Below are 23,575 nucleotides of genomic sequence, written 5' to 3'. Positions count from 1 at the left end.
TTATGCTTCCACCTCTTAGTGATCAGCCGTTTCTCAGTTATTAGGCCCAGATCATGAAATCTAGAGCTTACCCTGTTGGTTTTATTGCGAGTATAAAACCCCAGAATACAGACCTCCCACGTGGTAGGTATCTGGGTGTTGGTGCAGTGTGCGAGTGTCTCTATAATTGTGCGCCAGTAGGACAGGAGCAGGGGACAGGACCACAACATATGCAGGAAGTCGACGTCTACAAGCCGACATCTCGAAAAATCAGAAGTGGTAATGTTAAAGTATTTGTTTATTTTGTCTGGTGAGAGGTACGCTCTGTGTAATATATACGTTTGTATAGGCTTAAATCGGGAGTTACGCGGTATGTGTGTGGCACTGGCTAGAACACGTTCCCATTCCTTATCAGTCCAGGGTCTGCCTCTATCCTCAGCCCAGCATGCTGGGAGACCCTGTGGTGGTTTCAGCACGTGGATGAGCAAGGCCTACACCAGCCAATGGATCACATGTGACCCCTCCCCCATAACATGTAGGTATTGTACCAACTGGTGAGGTGGCGGCTCAACCGTCAGATCACCCCATGCCGGCGACACCCTCCACTGCTTCCATAAGGCTGTGTCGGAGCACCATTCTTCCGGCACAAGTCCCACGAAGACCCTGCTCTAAATAAGACCATATGGCTATTTAATGTATTTTTTAATTTATAGGATGATTTATAAATCATGCACTTAACCCCAAACACAGCTGTCAAAGTCTAACTGCAACCTACAAAACTTCAGAACCAGCAGGAGAGATGTGGACCCCAACACCATCTCCCACTAACACCCACAAGGTGTAAATACTGTGCAATGGGATGCATAGGGCAATGGGAGAAAAAGAGAAGAGAGAGAGAGAGAGAGAGAGAGAGAGAGAGAGAGAGGGGTGCTCTGAGGTAAACTATTCTGCAAGTTCGAGGGATCCATACCACTTGCTGATCTGCTAACTGTTTGTGTGGGGAGTAGACAAGCTTATTTCAAACATATACTGGAAACAATGATAGGGCCACTCGGACACTACACCCAACTGTACTTCCCTTTGTGGTATCAATCAATTTATTTATTATGTTTTGGCTCTCAAAAGAGGGCCACATAGAAGTTTACAATGATAAAAGCAGAAGACAAGTACATATCAAGATTATGACATTTGAGAAACATATTTAAGTACAAAAATAACATACAATGACAGATCTACAGCAGGAAGCAATGTCAAACATCTCCAGAGGCATGTTAATAAATAGCTAAAAAACCTTTAAAAAAGTTAAAAATATAGAAACAGAACATTTCATTAGGAGGCCAATAAAGTGCTTGGAGAAAGCCGTTCAAAGTGGAAATGCCCAGACGGATACAAATAGGTTTTAACCATCTGAGACGCAATATACGGAGCGCAGGGCAGGTCAATAAAACATGCATACAATCCTGGGTACTCAGTTTACATAAATTGCACATAGGAGAAGAACCGTACCATTTGGATAAAAGTAGATTTAAAGGTACTAGGTCGTAACGTAAAAGAAACCAGAATCTACGAATACCATGCGGCAAGTTCCATGTGACATAGGGTTGGGCCAACTTCATCACATAAGAATTAAGGAGAAGGTCTACATCCCTTTTTTCACAGATTAACTTCTTATCAGACTGAAAACATAGTTCCCACGAGGCCTGTTTTAATACGAGTTTTAACTGTAAGGGAGAATACAAAAACAAGGTGTTTTCATCTAATTTTAGAAGGGTTACGGCTTTTCTAAAATTCCTTACAAGTTGTGAAAACTCTTTGAAATTACCCAGTAATTCACTTCTGAGGAGAGCTCTCATCGTCCCTAGTTCAGCTCTAGCCAGGCAGGGCACCCATTTTACTAGGGCACATAGTCCCTGTACCCAACTGCTCCTGAGACCGAAATCGAGCCTACAAGCGGCCAAAGAGCACGCAGTATTCAGAGAAGATAGGGATCTTAAGAGTTTCCCCTCAATCTTATGGCAAAAGTCCCAATATTTCACCTCTATAAGTTCTATACCATACAGTATCGTTGCGGGGATTTTAGACCTGTACACCTCCAGTAAACACGAAAAGTGCCTTTTCCCCGTAGCCTGATAGAGGGAGTTTAAACCTTTGCCATGGGCGAGGGCTTTGCGTGAACTATGCTCAATATGGGGCCTCTCACTCAAGTTAGCCGTGATAATTTTCCCCAGGAAGGTATAGGAGTTAACAACCTCCAGTTTTTGGCCGCCGATATACCATCCAAAATTTACAGATCGGCACTTCTTCTTACCGGCTATGCACATAACTTTACTTTTAGATATATTAATCTTCATGCAATGGGCAGCAGCAAAAACATGAAGGGCATGTAGCCGATTTGTAAGTCCTTTAGGAGTCAAGTCTAGAATAAGGACGTCATCGGCATACATCAAGCAGGATATTGGGGTCCCCCCCATCACCGGAGCAATACCCTCACTGGCAGACAAGGCGGCGGGTAGGTCTACAGTATATAAGGAGAACAAAAGGGGAGCCAATAAACAGCCTTGTTTAAGGCCATTCAAGGACGAAATTTGATGGGAGAGCCCCCTTTCGCCCCCTTGCAAGACACTACACCAAGTCTCTGTATGGAGAGTCCGAACAAGCTCCAATAGATAAGCTGGAACACCAAGAGCTGCCAATTTTCTCCACAGCGTTCAACGATCTACTTTATCGAACGCTGTGGAGAAATCAATAAAAGCCGTATACACCACCCCCCCTCTCACCTGCACGTATTTATCAGTAACCACATGGAGAGCGGTGAGGTTATCTAAAGTACCATGCCCCCTACGGAAGCCAGTTTGTTCAAGAGGCAAGATATTATTCTCCTCGACCCAGTCGGAGAGGAAATTTAAAAGACATTTCGCAAAGACCTTTCCGATAGAGTCGAGGAGGGCTATCAAACGATAATTGCTGGGGCTATCCCTGGTTCCCTTCTTAAAAATAGGGACCAAGATACTTCCCCTCCAGGAGGCAGGTACCGTTTTAGACAAGAAACAGGCTTTAAACAATGGATACAGGATTTTACTCCACCTTAAAGGATCCTGCTTCAGGAGTGTCATAGGGAGTTCGTCAGGACCCATTGCCCCAGAGGCACGCATATTTTTTATAGCCATCTCAATTGCTTCCTCTGTGGGATAATTAATGAGTCCTTCGGGCGTTGCATCTAGGACAATATCTTCACCTGTAATACCATTCCCTGCATAGAGGTCCCGAATATAAGTGATCCATACCTCTTCAGCTATGGGGATGGGGCAAGGGCTTATTCTAGTACCACATCCCTTCCCAATTATTGCCCAAAATTCTCTAATCCTACCATGAACAACTGATTCCCTCAAGTTGATCCAAACTGTATCTTCCTTCTCCTTTTTTATTTTCGCCTTTAGTCTGCATCTCTTTCTTTTTAGTCTAGGAATTTCTTTTTCTCGTTCCATAACTCTATCTAGATATTGCTCACGGACTAGTTTATTTATTTCCTTGTTCAGGATGCGTAGTATACTAGGCACCACTACCCCTTTTCTAGGGCGGGAAGTCTTTTTTACATGTAAAATAATGTTTCGCATGAGTTTTTCAAAATTAACTATTTCTAGACCACGCCACTCATTTAATTCTATTAAAGTTTCACATAATATATCCTGGACCCCATTAATGGCAGAAGGATTCCAAAAACACCTTCCCGTGGAAGCGTGGAAAGCAGCGTCACTGCTGTTAAGGGACCATGGCGCAGTGGGCATGGAATTTAAAGAAATAGTTATGAGCATTACACTATGGTCGCTCAGAGATGTAGGAATAATCTTAAAATCCTGAATACACGGAAACAAGCCATAATCCGAGATTGCATAATCCAAGATAGAAGACCCAAAAGGAGACTTATGTGTAAATTTGGCAGGCACATCGGACGGGAATCTCCCATTTAATATAAGTCCCTCAACGGCCGCTAGTTCTTTTAGCAGAATCTTCCCTCTTTTGTTAGTCACTAACTTATCTGGGAAGAGGGGTAGGGGAACAAAATGCGCCTCTTCTTTAGATTTATTTCTAAAAAGTTTCAGACTAGCATTGGAAATTTTGCAGTTCAGATCTCCAACGAGAATGATATCCGGAGGGGATGGAACATTTTTAATTTGATCAATATATCGAAATACCTGCTTCAATATGAGATTAAAACGCTCTTCTGGAGGAATATACACATTAAGAATAACAATAGGTGACTTTTTAAAATTACTAAACAGATTTGCTATTGTTATAGCGTGAAAAAATTTACTTGGGTCGGTGTAATGGGAAAATCTCCACTGCAATTTATTTGATAATAGACAAGCGATTCCCCCCCTAGCGTGACCTTTCTTGGAAGGGGCAGCTGGCACTTCCAAAACATAGAAATCCTTCGAAACGTCCAGCATATTAATACACCAGGTTTCCTGTATACAAATCACATTTGCTCCTAAAGAGAATAAACGGTCAAATTTCTCTGGACTACTATGAATCCCTGCCGCATTCCAAGAAATAATTTTCAATGGGGTGTTAAAGATGGTGAAACAATTTGGGGTTATCTGTGGTCTTAGTAGATAAGGCACTGTGCAGCCAATTCCACCGATTATTATCCTCTATGAAGGAGGAATTCTGAGGCAGAGGGAGTGGCTTTACCTGAGAGACCGAACGTTTCCCCTTAGAGACCCAAATCTTCAGGTCTCTAAGAGGGGAGGCTACCCCATTTTGTTTATCGCCCTTTAGTGCCATCCCAAGGGAAGGGTTGGTATTACCAAGGTTAAAAATAGGGAGAACATCAATACCTGTGCGTTGAAAATTCTCAGCTTGCTGTAATATCAAATTTACAATGATAGGTGAATAAAATTTAACCCTTATACTCAAAACCCTGTCTCCACCAGACAAAGAGACTAGCTCAATGTCCCTAGATTGAATAGGGTGAAGACTTTCAATCTGGCTAAAACGCTTAAGTAGCCATGCTCTGTTTAGGGGTCTATCTGCATCGAATAAAGGTAAAAAGTCTAACACGAGAGTGTCCACATGAGCCTTTGAGTTTTTTGGATGGCGCGCAGGAAGAGAGCGGTCTCCAATCTCTGGGGCAGGAGAGAAAGAAGAGGCCAAAGGGTTAAGGGGCCCAAGTTGATATAGGATTGGGGCTCTTGTCGCAGTCGATGGAGAGGAACTCGGAAGAGGGCCCTCCATTTGCGGCAAAACTTCCAAAGACATTGGTGGGCAAAATTCACTTTCCACCTTTAAAGACGTAGAAGTTGGATCCAAGTCTATTTCTTCGTTCTCCGATGCAACTAGAGAGTTTTGGAAGATTATCCGTCGTTGTCTTTTCTTCCTGTATTTTCGGATTGGTTTCCTTTTATTCCCTTTATTATTTCTATGTTTACCGTTTTTTACCTTTAGCTCTTGTTTATCTTCAGAAAGTTCTTTTTTATTTTCAGACATGAAGATTGGGAATAAATCTTGAACCACTTTAGAACCGGAAATAGATTTGTTTTCTTCCTCAATCTCTAGAACAGAGTTCTTAACACAATTGGGCACTGCGGTTAAAGGCTGAACTGTAGTATGAATTTCATGAACTATTGCTGCAGCCTTTATGCCAGTATCCACTATGGGCGCATTTATTTTCCCCTTTGGAGAACTGGGTTCAGCCTTGGAGGGGGAAACACTCCTCGTATCTGGTGATTTTTGTAACAATGTCTTCAGTATTTGGGTAACTGAATCCAGGATACAATCCGAGCTGCCTACAAATTTCCCCAGGAGAAATAGAATGGAGGCTAATAATTGTTCCAAAGCAATCATGGATTCTGATATCGGTTTATCACTAGCTTCAGCTGGACGACAAATACCAGAAAAATTGAGACCCGAGCTCCTGGAAACATTTAACAGATCAGATATGTCCTGTCCGTTTAACGAAGGGGTACTACTATATAACATTAGCCCAGAGGGAGTAGCACCCCCAAAAGGCTTAATAGGATCCAGAGTCTCCAAATTAGCTGTATTTACATAGCGGCCGCAAAGTTCAAGATCAATGGATAACGGTGAGGGATCCCCACCTAACCTGTCATTCAAAGTAACAGCTTGAGGCATAGGTGGTTGATTCTCTAGTTTTCCTTCAGATACAAGAACTCCGAGATTACTCTCCCCCTCCCCTTCAGGATGTACAGGGCAGGCATTCACCGCTGCTGCTGTTTGCGGTGGCGCGGTCAGCAAGGATGAGGACAAAGAGTTTGTAACAGCTTGAGTAAGATCCTCCTGAACTGCGGAGCGGAGAGCTTCCTTTACAGCAGAATTAGACTTCTTATCCATAGGAATGTCCCATAGCTCAAAGAGTTGGCATTGACCCTTCAACGGGGGATTATTCACAGATTTATTTCTTGTGCGGATGGTATCTATTTTAGCACCAGGTTTTCCTCCCACTAACCTTCCTGAACGGAGTTTTTTAGACATCTTCTGCAGACTTTTCCCACAAATCGATGTTATACAAGTAATTTACCTCCAGAAGAAAAAGTCACAAGATAGTACAAGGTTCTGTCCCGCGACGTGGATGTCAGACTGGATTTATGGCGCCTCCGGGCGCGTAATGCGATGTGCACGCCGCTAAGCCCCCTGGGAGTAGTAGTCCTCCCCTCGGCTGCCGGTCCGATGGTAGTGCGGCAGCGGGAGGTCTACGGGGCTTTAGGAGCAAGTGGCAAGCAGGTAGGGCTTACAGGCAGCAAACAGCGGGTCCTCGGGGTCCGCAAACAGTCACACCTGCTCCACCATCGGGGTCCGCAAACAGTCACCAGTCCCCAGGGTACCACTGAACTCGAATGACACTCGAAATTCTGCCAACTACCCTGATGGGAGGGCCGAGACTGTAGAGGACCACCAGACGAAGATTAGGTACAGGGCTGCCCAGGATGGAGAGGATGTACAAAGTTCCGTCGTAATCTGCAAGTCCAAGCCTGAAATATATAGAGGGAGCAAGAGGCAGAGTCCAATGGAATACAGCAACACTGAAGATGCAGGCCACTACGATGATCAATGAGGCAGGAATGGCGGGCAGCCGAAATGTAGAGCGAACAGTCCAAAAGACAATCAGGATAGAGTTTCACCACTTAGTCTCCAAAGAGGAGGGAGGTTGCCTCCAGGCTCCTGCAGTCCGTTGCACGGTTTCTTTCCTGGATCCCCCTTAGTGGTACTTGTACTCGAGGATATTTTTTAATGTGAGCTTCATTTTAATGAGGTACATGCAAATGTAGTGCCCCTGCAATTACACAGCATATTAACAACATGCCCATTTTAACATTATGACACATTCAGTAGGACAAGCAGATGCAGTCTAGTGTCTGCCTCATATGAAAGTCTGTCGTTTTACTAATGCTTTTTCTGGAGTTGGTGTCTCCACATGCATGTTATGTTACAGCGGCACATTGTTCAATTTTTGTGAATCAATTTATGCATTAATGCATTTGCTCATGAACAGCACACAGAGCGCTATTTTATAGTTTAGTACCTTGAGAGACTGAGGTGGCAAGTACTGCTCCTGGGAATATCCAATATCTCCGCAGTTAAGGTATGACAGTTCCAGAGGTCTCGGGGAGGCGCAGGAGTATTCTTGATAGGGCACGCTGGCATGGTTTATGGCTTTGACCTACCTCTCTGTCTCCTTCCTTGCATGCTGCTGATGTGTTAAGTGACCATGGATGAAGCAGGGCTGAAGACCACAGATGCTGGTGTGATGGGTCTTACAGCTAAGTTAGCGCCGGCATAAGATCCACAGAGATGTTGAATAAGCCGAGAGACCTCCCACTGTTGAGTAGTATCACTAATTCAAGCAAGGACGGCTGTCTACGTCCCTAGTTTTATACAATGCTGTGCCTAAGATGGCCGCTATTCCTGTGAGTAGCAGTGATCCCAGGCATGCCCGTGATAGCTCAGCAATGACTGGTCCTGCCATATACTGTGTACGGTATCTTGTCCTCTCCAAGTTTGCCTCCTAACTAGTAGTAATAAATGTGTCCATATCATTGCAGGACAGAGCGGCTAACGTGACGTCAAATTCAATATGAGGGGCAGAAAGCACTGGAGAAAGGGTGAGACCACTGTGAGAGCAGCAGAGTGCTGTACATAGCAATAAAATATGTAGCATAAGACAATACAGAGAACTGCTGGCATGATCACAGCATGAAGGGAGGACTCTACGCGTGGACAAATGCAGACGTGGTCATAAATAGCATCTTAGCGGGATGAGGGGTGGGAAGGAAGGAATACAACCTCTGGTCACAGTAATATTCTAATTAGGTGGGATTTTAGGCTATTCATGAACTCCACCAGTGAAGGAGCAAGTTATAAGTGCAACGGAATCTAGAACCCTTTGCCATAGGCAGGGAAAGTCTATTCGAATGTACATTATTTGTAAGCCTTTTTGGAATTCAAGCCTAGTCAGTAAGTTGCACCTGGTGCTGCTGGCACCACTGAACACATTGAAGGTTGTTATGCTTACTCCCTTGTAGTGCCTTGAAAATCACACATCAGACTTTAAGGTCTATTCTGGCTAAGAAGGGAATTGTGAAAGATTTGTATTTGTTTTGTCATTGTTTATTCTGCTCTCGACTAACTTACCGCAGCTCAGTGACACACTGAAACATTTACCTTAAGGTCCTTGATCCATTCATTAATATAGCACACTATTGTTAATGCATCATGTTTGTTCTAGTAACTCTGGATGGCATTAGCATGGAGGATGCTGAATTATTATTCATATAGTGGGATAGTGAAGTGATAAGGTGCTAAGGCTATATGACGTTTCATTTTTGCGTGTTCTGATATGCTAATGAAATGATACATTTGCTCACACAACAGTGATTCTGCAGTTTCTGTGAAAGTAATGTATAAAAGCCCTCGATTTTGAGGGTGAGCCAGAAGAATTTTCTGTTCTGCTAGGGACGTTGTCCATTAGTCTCCCGATTTTGCTGCCCACATAGGACTTAGAAGGATTTCTGTTTTCACATTCCTCTGTACTGCGAGCCTTTATGGCATTGACTCTATATTGCTCCATTTGAATTATTGTAATAAAACCCTTTAACTTTCTATTCACGTAGAACTCGTTTGCTTGATAAATTATATTTCCAAATGTTAATGTTTTGGAAGGTGCCATAATGTGGGGACTCATTGGCTCATGAAATTGAGTGTTTAACACCGTCTCAGATCCAGTGAATGTAGATATTCTGGTTGAATTAAATTTTTGGGGTGCCCAAATTTCAAGGTACTCTGTGCCCATGGAAAAAAAGAAACTTTTCAACTACACATATGGCAGGCATGCTCAACCTTTCTTTGGAGCAAAAATGTTCATGTGACAGGCAGTTTTTTCAGCAGCTGCATAAGGAATGGCTTTGATTGTAGTCAACAAAGAGTCTGCGAGTACTGTGCTGACACCATGATATATGTAAAGATGAGGGTTAGGACTGTGGACTAGAAGTTGATTGGAGAGACGAGGGGCTTGCTTTTGGTCGGTAATGAAATCTAGATGTACGCTGTTGGTGTTTTTCTGTGGTTTGATGCCTGAAGGAAAGATAGAAGCATGGAGAAACTCCAGGGATTTAGGGGAATGTGACAGATAGAGACAAGCCATTGCATACAGTAGTCAATATACAATTGAGGTCTGATCCTGAGCGAATCAACTACAGTAAAGACTGAAGAATAAAATTGTTCAACACCGGACTGGAAGAAGAACTTGGTATAAGTTTAAAACTGCTTTAGCATGGAAGTTGAGTGGTTAATTTGTTTTCAATGAGATGGAAGTGCTAGTTAAGTGGTTGCATCTGGAATATTATCTCAAGAGTTTGGAATATAGGCAAAACAAGATTTCTGGGATGCTGAGGAAGGAAGATATATATGAAAGATATAAGATGAATCCATTTAATAATGTAAAGGCTGAAGGGACTTTATGTTATGCTAAACAAATCTTTCTGGATGGATGGTAGCTAAGCATCCCTTTGGCCTACAGACTGAACACAATTGAAGGGAGGGGTTTTATATATAGTGCCAGTGATGTTCCAGGGATCTTGGTTACTGATAAATAGCAAATCAAGAGTGCAAGAATTTTACCAGTCCATACATAGGTTGGATCTTCGTCATCTATACAAGACAAAACATTCACTGTTAACCTGCCATTTCTCAAATTATATTCCTGAAATTTCACCATTGCGCCACATTGTGTAGTAATGTGGCATTTGCTGTTTGAAGCACTTATGTTTTTTGTTGGATTATTTATGATGTGCACTCGAGGATGCATTGGAGCTCAAATATAGAGCCATATAGCATTTTTGCAATTTTTATAATAACCCCTAATTTTGTCGAGTTGTGTGTAATGTTTCAGCAATATTGCATAATTGTGCATATGAATTTTGCACACCCCTATTAAAAACACATGAGGAAAACAAAAAAGTGATCGATGGAATACTTTCAATTAATCTCAGCCACTGGCAATTACTTGAGGCCGCATACAGGTCCATCATTATTTTGCCATTTTTTTGCCACTAAGCACTGCCTTAACTTACCACCAAAAGCATGAAATAGTGCCAGGCAAAAATATTTTGTGATTCTTCCATTGTTTTTTTTTTGTCCACCATGCCACCTCAGATTAGACACAGTCATATGCATATCAGCCTTGATCCTGCTCCAATAGGAACAGTCCAGCCTGAAGTGCCAAGCAAGGCCCTCCCTGAACCGGAACACAAGCAACCTGAGGCCAATTTCGACCAATTTGAGGCTCTTCAGTCGCGTTCAGGTTGGTTCCCAGGGCATAGTGAGCCCTGAACCAATGTCTGGGCATACAGGTCCCATTTAGGGTGCTGCACTGAAGTAAGCAAAAAAGTGATGAATAGAATGCTTGAATTAATCCCAGCTACTGGCAATTACTCACGGTCACATTCCAGTCCATCATTATTTTCCATCATTATTAAGTTCTGCCTTTACTCATCACCAAGGACATGAAATAGTACCTTACAAAAATGATGTGTGATCCAGCGCCAGGATGCAGAAAAGCAAAATAAAATAAAAATGAGGATCTGCAGAGTTAGCACAGTGTCCCAACATATTCTAAGTCAACTCTTATTTTACGGTTTCACAACATGTATACTATTTTATTGTATTTATATATCTATTATATGTGCATTGCTCTCAGGAGGTGGTTGAGAATAAAAGAGGATTAGGCCACTCAAAACATCGCCTTAGAGTGTCTATAACACTATGATGCATGTGCTGGGCACTTGTGGCCCTGACAATGCTACTACTAAGAGTAAAATTCACCCAAGGGTCAAGAAAAACTGTGATAAGGTACCAGAGTCAACCCCCATATATAAGAAAAGATGCTACATTCTAAAAATGTAAGGATATTCGTAAATTACATGCAAAACAACCTTACTAATTAATTATGCCACGGTTCACTAAATTGTGTCCCACAGACAATTCATGCCCATATCTTTTTTGATTTCTGATTTGTTCAGTTAAAACCAACATTCTGTTAAATGGCTAAGCGTGATGAAAAGATGATACATAATCCCAATCCCGGCACACTGTTCCATAGATTACATAAGGCAATCCAGGGCTAATGCCAACCTCCACTGATTCTGGGTTCATATGTTGCCTCATAAGACGACTCATGTACTTTGAGTGTTCCATTGTTTCCAAAAAACCTTGCTTTGAATAAGCTCCTTTGGAATAGACCAATGTGATGACGTGGCACATTACATCTAAAGGTCAATGTAGTAGGTTGACCTCCATGTTCATAAAAACAACTTCCCATGATCATGTCTATCCTGGGAGCCATCGGTTTGTCTCACGTCCAATAAAAAAGCAATTATCTTAAGTGAAGACCACATAAACAGTAGAACGATTTCTTTTTTTAACGCAGATATGAATTGGGGAAATATATTATAACCATTATACAATCATGAGACTCATAAAGTAACCTACTAAATTGTTATGCGTTGTACTTCGCAGCCGTAATCTACGTGCAAGAAGATTCTGCACGAGGGAAGAAAGGCTTGCATTCATAGATTTAATACCTTTGAACGTTGTGCTGCACAGGTTTGCTTTGGCACAGAATGTCATCCTGCCGTCTGCCAAGTGCACTGAGAACCCGAGGAAAATAGTGGATTATGCAGTAGAAATCTTTTCCGTGGCAAAGCCCATATAATAGCAGCGGCATGTACATATGCAGATGCACTGAACTCACCAAAAGTATAGAACTCTTTTTCCATCACATTCATCAATATAATATTTCACATTTTTAAGAATTTATCAAAGCAATTTTTAAATACGAAGTCATGTCTCGTGTGATTCTAGCCCGCTTTTGCATTACGTGAGCCACAGGAGGGGGATGGATTTTGTGCAGTTAGATTTCGAGGAGTGTTATTGCGCCCCAAGAAAATGTTGGAAACTGGGACCAAACTGTGCATTTTGGAACATAGTTCCGAAGGGAAACGAATTATATATTCAGTTACCATCTGGCACAGTGGTAATGAGCCCTTTCAATATTTCACCTCCAACTGTAAGACTAAATTATTTGACACTCCACTGGTCCTTAACCAAACACAAACATTTTTTTTTTTTATTTGTTTATTATTCCGGTCAACATCGACAAAATACACGTTTCAGATAATCAGCTTTGTACAGTGGCATAAACTCACATACCGTTATACAGTAATATTCTTCTATTTCTGTACATAGAGAAGCAAACATACATCCCTATACATCCCGAACTTCCGACTTCCATAGGGCTCCTGAAGTTATCAGCATATAATACAATTTGATAAATTCCTAGGCATAAAATTAAGTGTTACATCTGTTTCTCTGCTCACCAATAAACGGACAAGAGTAGCTCATTCTATGCAATTTCACCAAGAACATGAATCAACCGCCCACCTGTGTGTTCTGAAGATACTGCATTAGGGGTTCCCAGAAATCCCGAGGTCTTGATGCCTGCGGTAATTCCTCCACGTAAACCTCCAAGGTCTCTCTACAGTAGGACATATCCGTAAGCCAGTCTTGAAACCTAGGGGCTCGTTTGCTGCCCCATCTGATTGCAACACGACGTTTAGCTAGCAGCAGTGCTACAGCCAAGAACTTCCGCCATTTGGCAGGCTTGAGTTTGTATATTCCCAGTAGGCAAACAAGCGGAGCATTCAGTATCAGTTCAGACAGCATAGCTGTGAGAGCTCCCATAATTTCTTTCCAATACTTTTGTATCTGGGTACACGCCCATGCCATGTGTAAGAAGTCAAATAACAATAGAAACCTTGAGGATTTATTCAGTTAAGATTAATTAATTAGACAGTCACAATAGTGATCTTGATTTCCACGAACTCAAAAAAGAAGAAAGAAACTCACAAAGTGAACTTTAAAAAAATGACCCAAGTTCATCCTTAGTACTTTTTTTGACAAAAATCAATTTATATTTTCAATATTTTCATTCAGTAAACAAGTGAAATAATCCACTTGATATTTCATGTACGGCAACATAAAACTACTGTCTTATTTAGAATCACATTAGCAGTAGTCAATGACATTTTTTACAAACAAATTAAAGCCAACCACACATTTGGCCATATGTTGAACTTAATCCATACAAACAGATAGATTTTTAACAGCATCAAATGCCTATTAGTTATGCAAAAAAATGTCGTAGCGTCGACGTTTCGGTCTCACTCTTGAAGAACAATCACAGAGACCATGCTCAGGACCGAAGTTGCACCATGAATTGTATTGAGAAGTCGAAAATTTCAGCCTGTTCTAGGATTTAACAGCGTTCTGCAGTGAGCGAAGAACGGCTGCTACTTGCAGACAAGACGGCACCACTCGTCTCTCCCGTTGTAATTTCTTTCCGTATTACTCTAGCAGCTTCGAATTCTGTATCTCACTCGCCAAGTCAGTCGAGCTTCAAGAGTGAGACCGAAACGTCGACGCTACGACATTTTTTCACCTCTTTAAAGTTTCTGTCAGTGTCGCCAATTTACAAGAATTATACAAGAGACCCGTCATGCATCTAATGACATCACAAGAAGTGACATGACATCACATGCGGCCAGGGTTGGATTGGGATTAAAAATCGTCCCGGGCATGTTTAAAAAAAAAGTGGCCCAATTTTGTATATTGCCTTGCAAAACACGACTTTAGCGAAATTTTATTAAAAAAAGGGGGAGGGGGGATTTAAAAAATGCACGGATTAGTTTTCAATGATGAAACACCTGAAAACAAGTGAGGCCACCTTTGCTCAGGCCCCCTGACCCGCTCAGTATACGTATATTAATGGGCCGGCCCAGGGAGTGACAGGGACTGACACCTCTGCCGTTGATAAGAGGGAGGTAATGGATGCCCATTTACCTACAGAAAGGCCACTCAGGCACCCACTGGGCCACTGGCGGCATTGAACAATGCAGAAACTGCCCAAATCGGCCCCCCCAGGCTGCTCAAAAAAGCAGCCCACAGCTCGAACTGGACACCGAACTGGACACCGGCCCCTAGGGCATTGCCCGAGTGCTCTCGGTACCAATCCGACGCTGCATGCAGTCACATCAAGGCCCTTGTACCGCGCATAAAAACAAATCTGTGTTGAAAACTCAAGGCTTGTGTAAAGTAACTGGTGCTCATGTAAAGTGCTCCAATACCTTTGGGTCGAGTTATAAAACTGCAAAAAAAAAAACACAAGTGTCGAGTTTGCGTTATATACATCTGCAAAAAAAAGCATTGCCATAGCCAATAGGTCTCGCCTTTGGGACCTTATAAGTGTTTAACCATGCAACAGTTAATGCTGTTGCACCAAGGATATTGTGCTGCATAACTAAATACTTATAAGGTCCCAAAGGCGAGACCTATTGGCTATGCCAATGCTTGTTTTGCATTTGTCACTCCGAGTGGGACGGGTATTCTCAGACGTGAGTCCCGTGCTCTCCATGCCACTGGAAACAAGCTATCCTGGCTGAAGAGGGGTGAAACCCCGAAACCGGTCCTAGGATGCTTGTTTCCAGTCCAGGGAGGACCTGGCCTGGCAGTTCGGGCTGGACTGTTCCCATTGGGCACAGGGTCAAGACTGATTTGCATATGGCTGGGTCCAAACTGGAATGGCATGGTGAGCAAAGAAAACGATGGATTTAGGCCCGGATCTCTGTACTGGGGTAAATGTATGACATTGCTCTGCATTCTGTCCATCAATAGTTCTTTTTGCATTTGTCACCCCGAGTGGGACGGATATGCTCAGACGTGAGTCCCGTGCTCTCCATGCTACTGGAATCAAGCTATCCTGGCTGAAGAGGGGTGAAACCCTGAAACCGGTCCTAGGATGCTTGTTTCCAGTCCAGGGAGGACCTGGCCTTGCAGTTCGGGCTGGACTGTTCCCATTGGGCACAGGGTCAAGACTGATTTGCATATGGCTGGGTCCAAACTGGAATGGCAAGGTGAGCAAAAAAACCAATGGATTTAGGCCCAGATCTCTGTACTGGGGTGAATGTATGACATTGTTCTGCATTCTGTCCATCAATAGTTCTTCCTACAGTGTGAAGGGCACTTATAAGGCATGTTGAAGGTCAGAAGCCCTAAGTGAGTGGGTTTCATTAATGCACCTTGGATCTAGTCTTGTTGGTAATCCCTTTAGGATGCAGTTCTGTATAGGAGTTAATGTCTATAACATGCTTGTGATGGGCTGGTGACCCACCAATTTTGAGATGTGTGGTGGGTATAGTTCTCTTGTGTATAGAGTGGTATTGTGTGTTAGTATTCCCATTGTGTGGTGCATTCAGTTAATGTCCCCTGTAGGCAGTACAGTTGGTGGGTATGTTTTCCTAGAAAATGATGCTGTTTGCAGGGTTACTGTCGCTGGTGGTTAGATAGAATACTTAGGGGGATATTCTCAACAAAGTGTGATAATTATCGCAAAATTAGCTTAATGCAGCTTTGCATATCGCAGTCTATCGCGGCGAAAATAACGCAGTGTTAACGGTGTAGTCTCACCACGGTGGTACCATGCGATAGTCTCACAACAACGTGCCAAATGACCGCGTTAAAACTAACGCAACGCCGAAAAAACGCAAAACACGAACGCGAAAAAAGTTGCGATTTGGCCATCCGCAATACAAAAATCAGTGATAACCAGCAACAGGCCTGCAATTCCCACGGGAAAATGCACTGTATAGCAGTACAAAAAAAAGGCAAAAATAAATAAACTGCGTAGCACCATGGATGCACCCGGACTGAGTGCAGAGGACAACGCGAACCCCACAAGCCCCACAGATGACCAGCAAGTAACCTCGGGGTCGGGGAAGGCCAAGGAGAAGAGGAAGAGGAAGACGCGGTTCAGTCCACAGGATAACAGGATCATCGTTACGGAGGTGATAGAACACTACCAACAACTGTTCGGCACCTCCAACCTGTCATTGGCAACAAAGATGCAAATATGGCAGACCATCTTGGACCATGTGAATGCACTTGCAGCATTGAGGAGGACAATGGAAGAGGTCAAGAGGTGCTGGAATGATGTGAAGGGCAAAACCAAGAAGAAACTCGATGCCAACATGAAAGCAGCAATGCTCATTGCCCTGTACCCCATGTCCCCAAAAGGGTCCCACCCCACACATCACCAATCTCACCACCAACACATTCCCTCATGCAAAACACAGCAAAGATGCATATTTGTGAGCCACACTGACAATGCAAGTGACACTACATGACGATTAGCATGGCTGCAGGCCAATCATCAGGACATCGTGCACGCCACGACACTGAGGTGGATGAGTGTGGACCTCATCCGTAAAGGAACAGGTCACACTCTGACACACCCACGTGCAACAAACAACCCCTGACGTACACAACACATCTGCGGACAAACCATGCCCAAGATTCACAACTCGACCAAGAGCCCAATTCACTCAAGTCCCCTACATCTCAGCACTGTAAAAGCACAGAAGTCAAAGGCACACTGCCTGAAAGGGATAAGGGGCCGCCAAATCAGAGCTGCAGGGGCGACTCACACACAATGCAGCACACACACATAAGAATAAGAGCACCTCAATATTGACAACAATGTGGCGCAAACTGCAACACTTTCACAACAGAACACAGGACACAACTGGTGCCGCATGTGTGTACAAAATGGCCAATCACATCTGGCATAGCAGGAAACTGTGGGATGACAAGGTACAAGTACAACCTCACATCCCTGTTGTAGTACAATTGTCCACTGTTCCACATTAAATAGGCATCTCCCCACAAACAGTCACAATGTACATTGTCATGCAGTCTGTATGTAAACATTGCCAATGCGTCAACATACATGGAACACACTGTGAAACTGCATCTCCCCTTTACATTGCAGAGGGACAATCAACACCTCCTGCAGAGCAGACCCTACATCACGTCAGTGATGATGGAGACGATCCCCAGGACATCGACCTAGACGAACTGCAACAGTTCATGGACTCCCTCCGCACCCCACCTCTAGTAGCAGGTCAGCCCAGCACCATCGAGGTGAGCCCACCCCTGCACAGACCACACAGCAGGAAGCACCCACCACCATGTCTGGCTCTCAGCACCTCACCGAAGAACACATGGCATTCCAACGCCGTGTGTTAGACTGCCAGAGGGGGCTGGCTGAACAGGTGTGGGTGGGGTTCGAACTCATGGTAGCCAAACTGGATGCCATACGTGGGTGTCTAAGTCTCATCAGGGATCACTTACACTCCCTAACAGACACCCACAGTCCGCCCCATGCCCTCCAACAATCTATGGCTGGCGTCGCTGGAGTCATGACTCGGAGACAACAACTGTCCAGTCAGAGTGGCTACAGCGATATCATCCATGATTTGGGAAACATGAGGAGGGTCATGGAGAACATGGAGCGGATGCAGGCACAAAGAATGGCTACCACGGCTGCACATGAGAAAGCTGTGGATGGGATCTTCCATGCCCTGCAGATCCTCATCATGGGAGTGATGCCACAAGACATTGCGCTGATGAATGATGCTGCTACTTCTATATCCACATCTTTGGCCCCTGATGTGTCAGTGTCACACAGTGCTGCAGACCAAACACCACCATCCACATGTGGGGCACATGAAACGTCAGAGGCCGAAGATGAGGATGAATCTGCCTTAGTGGTAAGTAGGAAGCAGTAGCATTCATCTCCGCCATATGGCTTCTTTCTGCTTGGTTCTGCCCTCTGCATCATGCCCTGGATTAACACCTTCCACTGTCCCCGGATACACTCAGCGACACTAACCTTGCACCTTGACATGGACTGACATATATTCTTTGCAAAACAATGACACAGCAATCAGCCTGCGGACTAGACTCTTTGTCTCCTCAGAGTAACTTGACAATCTTTGAAGGACTCTGGCTGGCCCTCCACGGGGCAACATTGTAAAGTGTTGTCTGCATTGCCCAGTACTAAGACAAAATCAATACTCCACTGAACGTGAATAATACATTCCAATACACACAGATGTGTCATGTCCATGATTAATCAAGTATGAAAGCATAGACGAATGTAGGGGCAGTGATTCCCCCTTACGTCCATGTTTCTCATGTTGTGAGACTTGAGTCACAGGGTGCATCCCTGCACCATGGTGGTACATATCTGACCCCAAAAGAAGCACTGTTGTCAATTGTAGGTCACAAATGACAGCCTATATGTAATGATTTGGGACACATGTGAAACGCTGATGAGTGGGATCCTGTACTATCTTTGACACACAGAAATGGCATTTCGGATACGTGACACCCCAAACACCCTCTCTGTACAGAGGTGACACACCCAACACCTATTCTCAATTTACGAGATTGTTAGCACTACATGTTGCACTTACACTTGTCAGAGTGATGTGCTTGTACAGAGGAGTGAAATGCACTCAGGGAATGTGTGTGGGAATGCATTTATTTGCACATGCTGTGCCTGTGGTAATTTTGTACTGTCCCATGATTGCTAAGGACTGTGACAATGTGACGTGGTCATGTGTAGAAATTGTCAATGATGGTGTTCCTATGGGCTATTCCTGCTGCAGCTGCAGTGGGGTGTGGTCCACCTGCCTCATCTTCCTCATCATCGTCTGGTGCATCGGGCACTTGTAGCCATGGGGCATTGGTGCGTACACATATGTTGTGCAACACACAACATGCAACGATCATCTTGCACACTATGTCTGGGCTGTACAGGAGCCTTCCACCTGTGATGTCCAGGCACCTGAAACGTGACTTCAACACGCCAAATGTGTGTTCCACGATGCCCCTGGTGCATTTGTGGGCCGCATTGTACTGCCTCTGGGCCTGTGTGTTTGGGGGTCGGAGGGGTGTCATCATCCAAGGGCAGAGTGCATATCCTTGGTCACCAGTGCAGAGAGACATGAGTCAATAGTTGGTTCTGCATGATGTATTGGCAGGCTCACTGGTTCCTTGGTGTGTGATATGTGTAACTTAGTGATTCCTGTTTGACATGTACTGCTTGTCGCAAATGAGCGGCATCACTGTGTATTACATAGCCTCATTGCTGCTCCTCCCTCCCCCGAGCCTATTTACTATTGTGCTCAGCACGGTTGCATCACTTGCACTCCTACGGCACACCATTCTCATGCCTGTCTGCGCATGTTCACACGCCTGACAACGACACTGTGATGTTGTGCGTTGAAGGTGTGCGGCCACGTGTGTGTAGGCCTATGGTAAGGATAGGGCGGACACAGATGTAGAGTTCATGGCTGGCTGAACTCGCAATGCGGTTGAGGGTAGACCTTTGGTTTATGCTGCGGTAACAGGGACACACACAACAGTTGGCATGTATGACCCCGGACCCCGAGCGGGCTTGCGCTCCCTCATTTACCCCTTCTGCCAAGCCCACACTCCGGGGGCATGCTACATTGCAACACTGTCCGTTCCAGGACAGGTGGCGCCGACACTACAACAGAGACACACGAATGAGTTACTTCCTTAGCAAGGCCAAGACTTAACCATGCCCAGAGCCCCTGGTTGATTAACCACACACCTACGCTGGACTGTCGTACATCAGTCCACTCTGCCTACGCTTACAGGGGGGTACGACACAGCTACATGTCCCAGGTTGACCCCACTGCCTGAGTTGACATGGTTGCGCCCGCTGTACACAGTGTATGTGTTATGTGGTAGGGCCCGGGGCCCTCATGCATACATAATGACCACACGGACACACTTAGATAGTTTGTGGAACTGGCTACGGGCACGCGCGCTCGGCCCCTTTTATTGCCAGGGTCACATATTCAGTGATGCCTGTGCTGGATGGGTGTGGGGTTCAAACAGCAAGGGTCCCTGACTTGAGTGGTACAGAGTTAGTGGCCCCGGAGGCACTACAGCCGGCACAGGCACACTGCCATGGGACGGTGACTTGCGGTGCACTGAGGTAGGGCCAAGGGAGCTGAGTGGGTCCTCGTCGATGTCCAAGGTGAATGTCGCGGAGTGTTCCGGGGGACAGTGGAAGGTGTTCTTACAGGGCATGATACAGAGGGCAGAACCAAGCAGAAACAGGCAATATGGAGGAGATGAAAGCTACAGGCTCGTTCTTAACACCAAGTCAGTATCAGCTACATGATGATGAAGACAACCCCCAGGCCATATACTCAGATGCCACCAAAGTTCAACCAGAGAGTGTCCATGAATTTCGGGGCACAGAGTTAGCGGCACCAGAGCTGGAATGGGATGCAGTCTGCGATGAGGCCTGTGCACTGATATAAACTCTGCCAAAAATAAATCAAGGCTCAGATCCAAATGTTTGACCTACTTGACTACAGTGTAGGCCGGAGGCAGCGGTCAGCAGGGGCCCACAGACACGTGTCATTGGGATGCTATGCACAGAGTTGCTGGCACCAGATCAAAGGGAGTACAGTGAAATAAATGCTGCCATAAACATATGACCTCGGACATCATGAAATCAAGACTCAGTTCCAAATGTGTGACCTACTGGACTGCAGTGTAGGCCGGAGGCAGCGGTCAGCAAGGGCCAACTGCTGTCCAGCCAGCTCCTCCTGGAACTCTGACACACAATGGTGGAATGGCATGTGGCTATGATTTGTGGTTAACGGAGGTAGAAGCACCAGAGCTGAGCATGTGTGCAGCCTGCAACGATGCCGTGTCCTGCCTGGTGCGGACTGGATTGGATTAGAGTGAGGCCTGCTGGACCGCAGTGTAGGTCGAAGGCATGCGATGCACAGAGTTAGTGGCACCAGAGCAGTTGTTGGTAGTGTTCGATCACCTCCGTAACGATGATCCTTTTTTCCTCCGGACTGAACCGCGTCTTCCTCTTACTCCTCTCCTTGCATACAATGATATGAACTTTGCCATGAAGAAATCAAGACTCAGTTACAAATGTGTGACCTAATCGATCGCAGTGTAGGCCGAAGGCAGTAGTCAGCAAGGGACCACAGACAAGTGTCGTTTGAATGCTATGCACAGAGTTGGTGGCACCACATTGAAGGGAGTACAGTAATATAAACTCTGCCATAAAATATGTACTCTGCCATTGTATAATCAAGAATCAGTTCCAAATGTGTGACCTACTTGACCGCAGTGTAGGCCGGTGGAGTACATCAACGAGAAAGGAGTGCTGGGGGTCTGTGTCGCGGAGGCCGTGATGGTCTGAGGAGGCTGCCAAGGTTGTGGGCCTCGGGCTTAGAGCTTGCACAGGCACGTGGTGGGCCCTCTTTGACACAAGCTGGTGTCGGCAGGTGAGCAGTGTGGCCTGGTTGCGCAGGGGTGGCCAAGACGGGTCTAGGGACCTGTGGCCTGGGGGGCAGCAGGCGCACATGATCGCAGGCACCGCCGCTCACGGGGTCGGCCTCGTGCTGGGCTGTGAGGCACCACCCTGGCAGACAGGATGACTATTCCTCATTATTTGTAGCGTAGAAAGCAACGGTCTAGTTCCTAAGTGAGTCTTCCCTTGCCTCTCTTATGATTGGCTGTAAGGACGTTGCGTGACGTGATACGTCATTCCGGGTTTTCCGTCCTCAGCAGCAATCAATATCCGATCTGTGTGGCTACCCATTGGTTCTCCCAGGCATTTATACCATTGCTCTGACCAATAGTGGCACCGACGGAATCCAAGTTGAAGGGAACGTTAGGTTGTACGGCGGGAGCTGCGCTTTGACGAAGTAAGTAGCCCTTTGCTCGTTATCCTCTTCCTTTTTTGGCATTATCGTTTCAGTTAGCGGCTGACAACGAACAATCTAACTCTCTATTTTAATTTCTAGAGTGTGACTACAAGCGCGCTCCCTACTCCCTCCTGGATTCATGATGTGAGGCTGTTTGTAGCCATCAGTAAGCCTCCCTCTATTAATAATACGACTGTTTAAACACTCTTTCCCCCAATGATATCGTCGGGGGTTTTTTGAAATGACGTGACTTCTATAGTGAGTTCCAGTTCTGTCTCTGGTCTCTTTAGGCCATCGAGTTAAGACTTCTAATACTAAATTAATGAGACAGTAACCACTTTTCGACAGTGATACGAATGTTATGTTTACTGTCCAAACACAAGGAATTCGGGAATAATGGTGCCCGAACAAAAATAAATAAACAAATAATTTTTTTTTTGACAATTGGTCTTTTCATATATCTTGGTCTTATGGGCCAGGACGTATTCCATAGTGGTTTCCTGACCAACCTGTGGTATCATTGGGTGAAGGGATATACCTGTTATCTTTTCTATATACGCAAATTTTGTTTGTATCTCTGTTTATTCTTACAGATACTGTTCTTCAGAAATTCTGAATTTCCTCTCCGGTAAAAGGAACCGTGAGTTTTTTTACAAATATTGCTGCCAACGGTAGGGTGCACCTTAGTGTGTGTATACCACCGGGGCAGTAGGGTCCTGATGAATGCCTGGTGAACATTCCAACAAGGCAGAAACATGTCGACCAAATTTTAACATTCTTGTCACTACGAGGGTTGACTAAGCCAGATCTGGTATTTAGTTATTATAACCCATTTTAATTTTAATGCCGGGTTTACCACAATAAAGGATTTTGGTTGAAACCTAGACATTTTTTACATTCTTTTTGCACATCACTCTGCACCACACACATCACTGTCAACTACCAGCTCCGCTGTAAACAGGCGTTGAAGCACACCGGGGAGGTATTAGACCTCCCTGGTGGGGGTCCAATGATGAAGCATGTCACCAACCAGGTTGGTGAGTGAGGACCCTTTTAAAACACTGTGTGTTTTTTTAGGTAATTCCCCTTCCCCTTTGTAAAGTTAGTTGTAAAGTTAGTTGCTCATGCTCTTTTGTTGTTTAGTAATATTCCGGAAGTGAACCACGACCAGAGCAACTGGCTTTTTATTCACACCCCTACGCCAGCCTGGCGTACGCCGGGCCAGCTGACTCCGCTCACGCTTACAGGGGGGGACGTAACAAGCTACGTTTCCGCGATCTTCCCCACTGCCTGGGGTAACATGGTTGATTCCACTGTTCACTACACTGCAAACACCAGCAGTATATGTCGACATGGACATATCTGTGGTCTGCATACTGCAGTCTGGCCAGCACATCCATGCCACATTTGGC

Source organism: Triturus cristatus, chromosome 8, assembly GCF_964204655.1.
Source record: "Triturus cristatus chromosome 8, aTriCri1.1, whole genome shotgun sequence".
NCBI lineage: Eukaryota > Metazoa > Chordata > Amphibia > Caudata > Salamandridae > Triturus > Triturus cristatus.
This window is presented reverse-complemented; position numbering follows the sequence as displayed.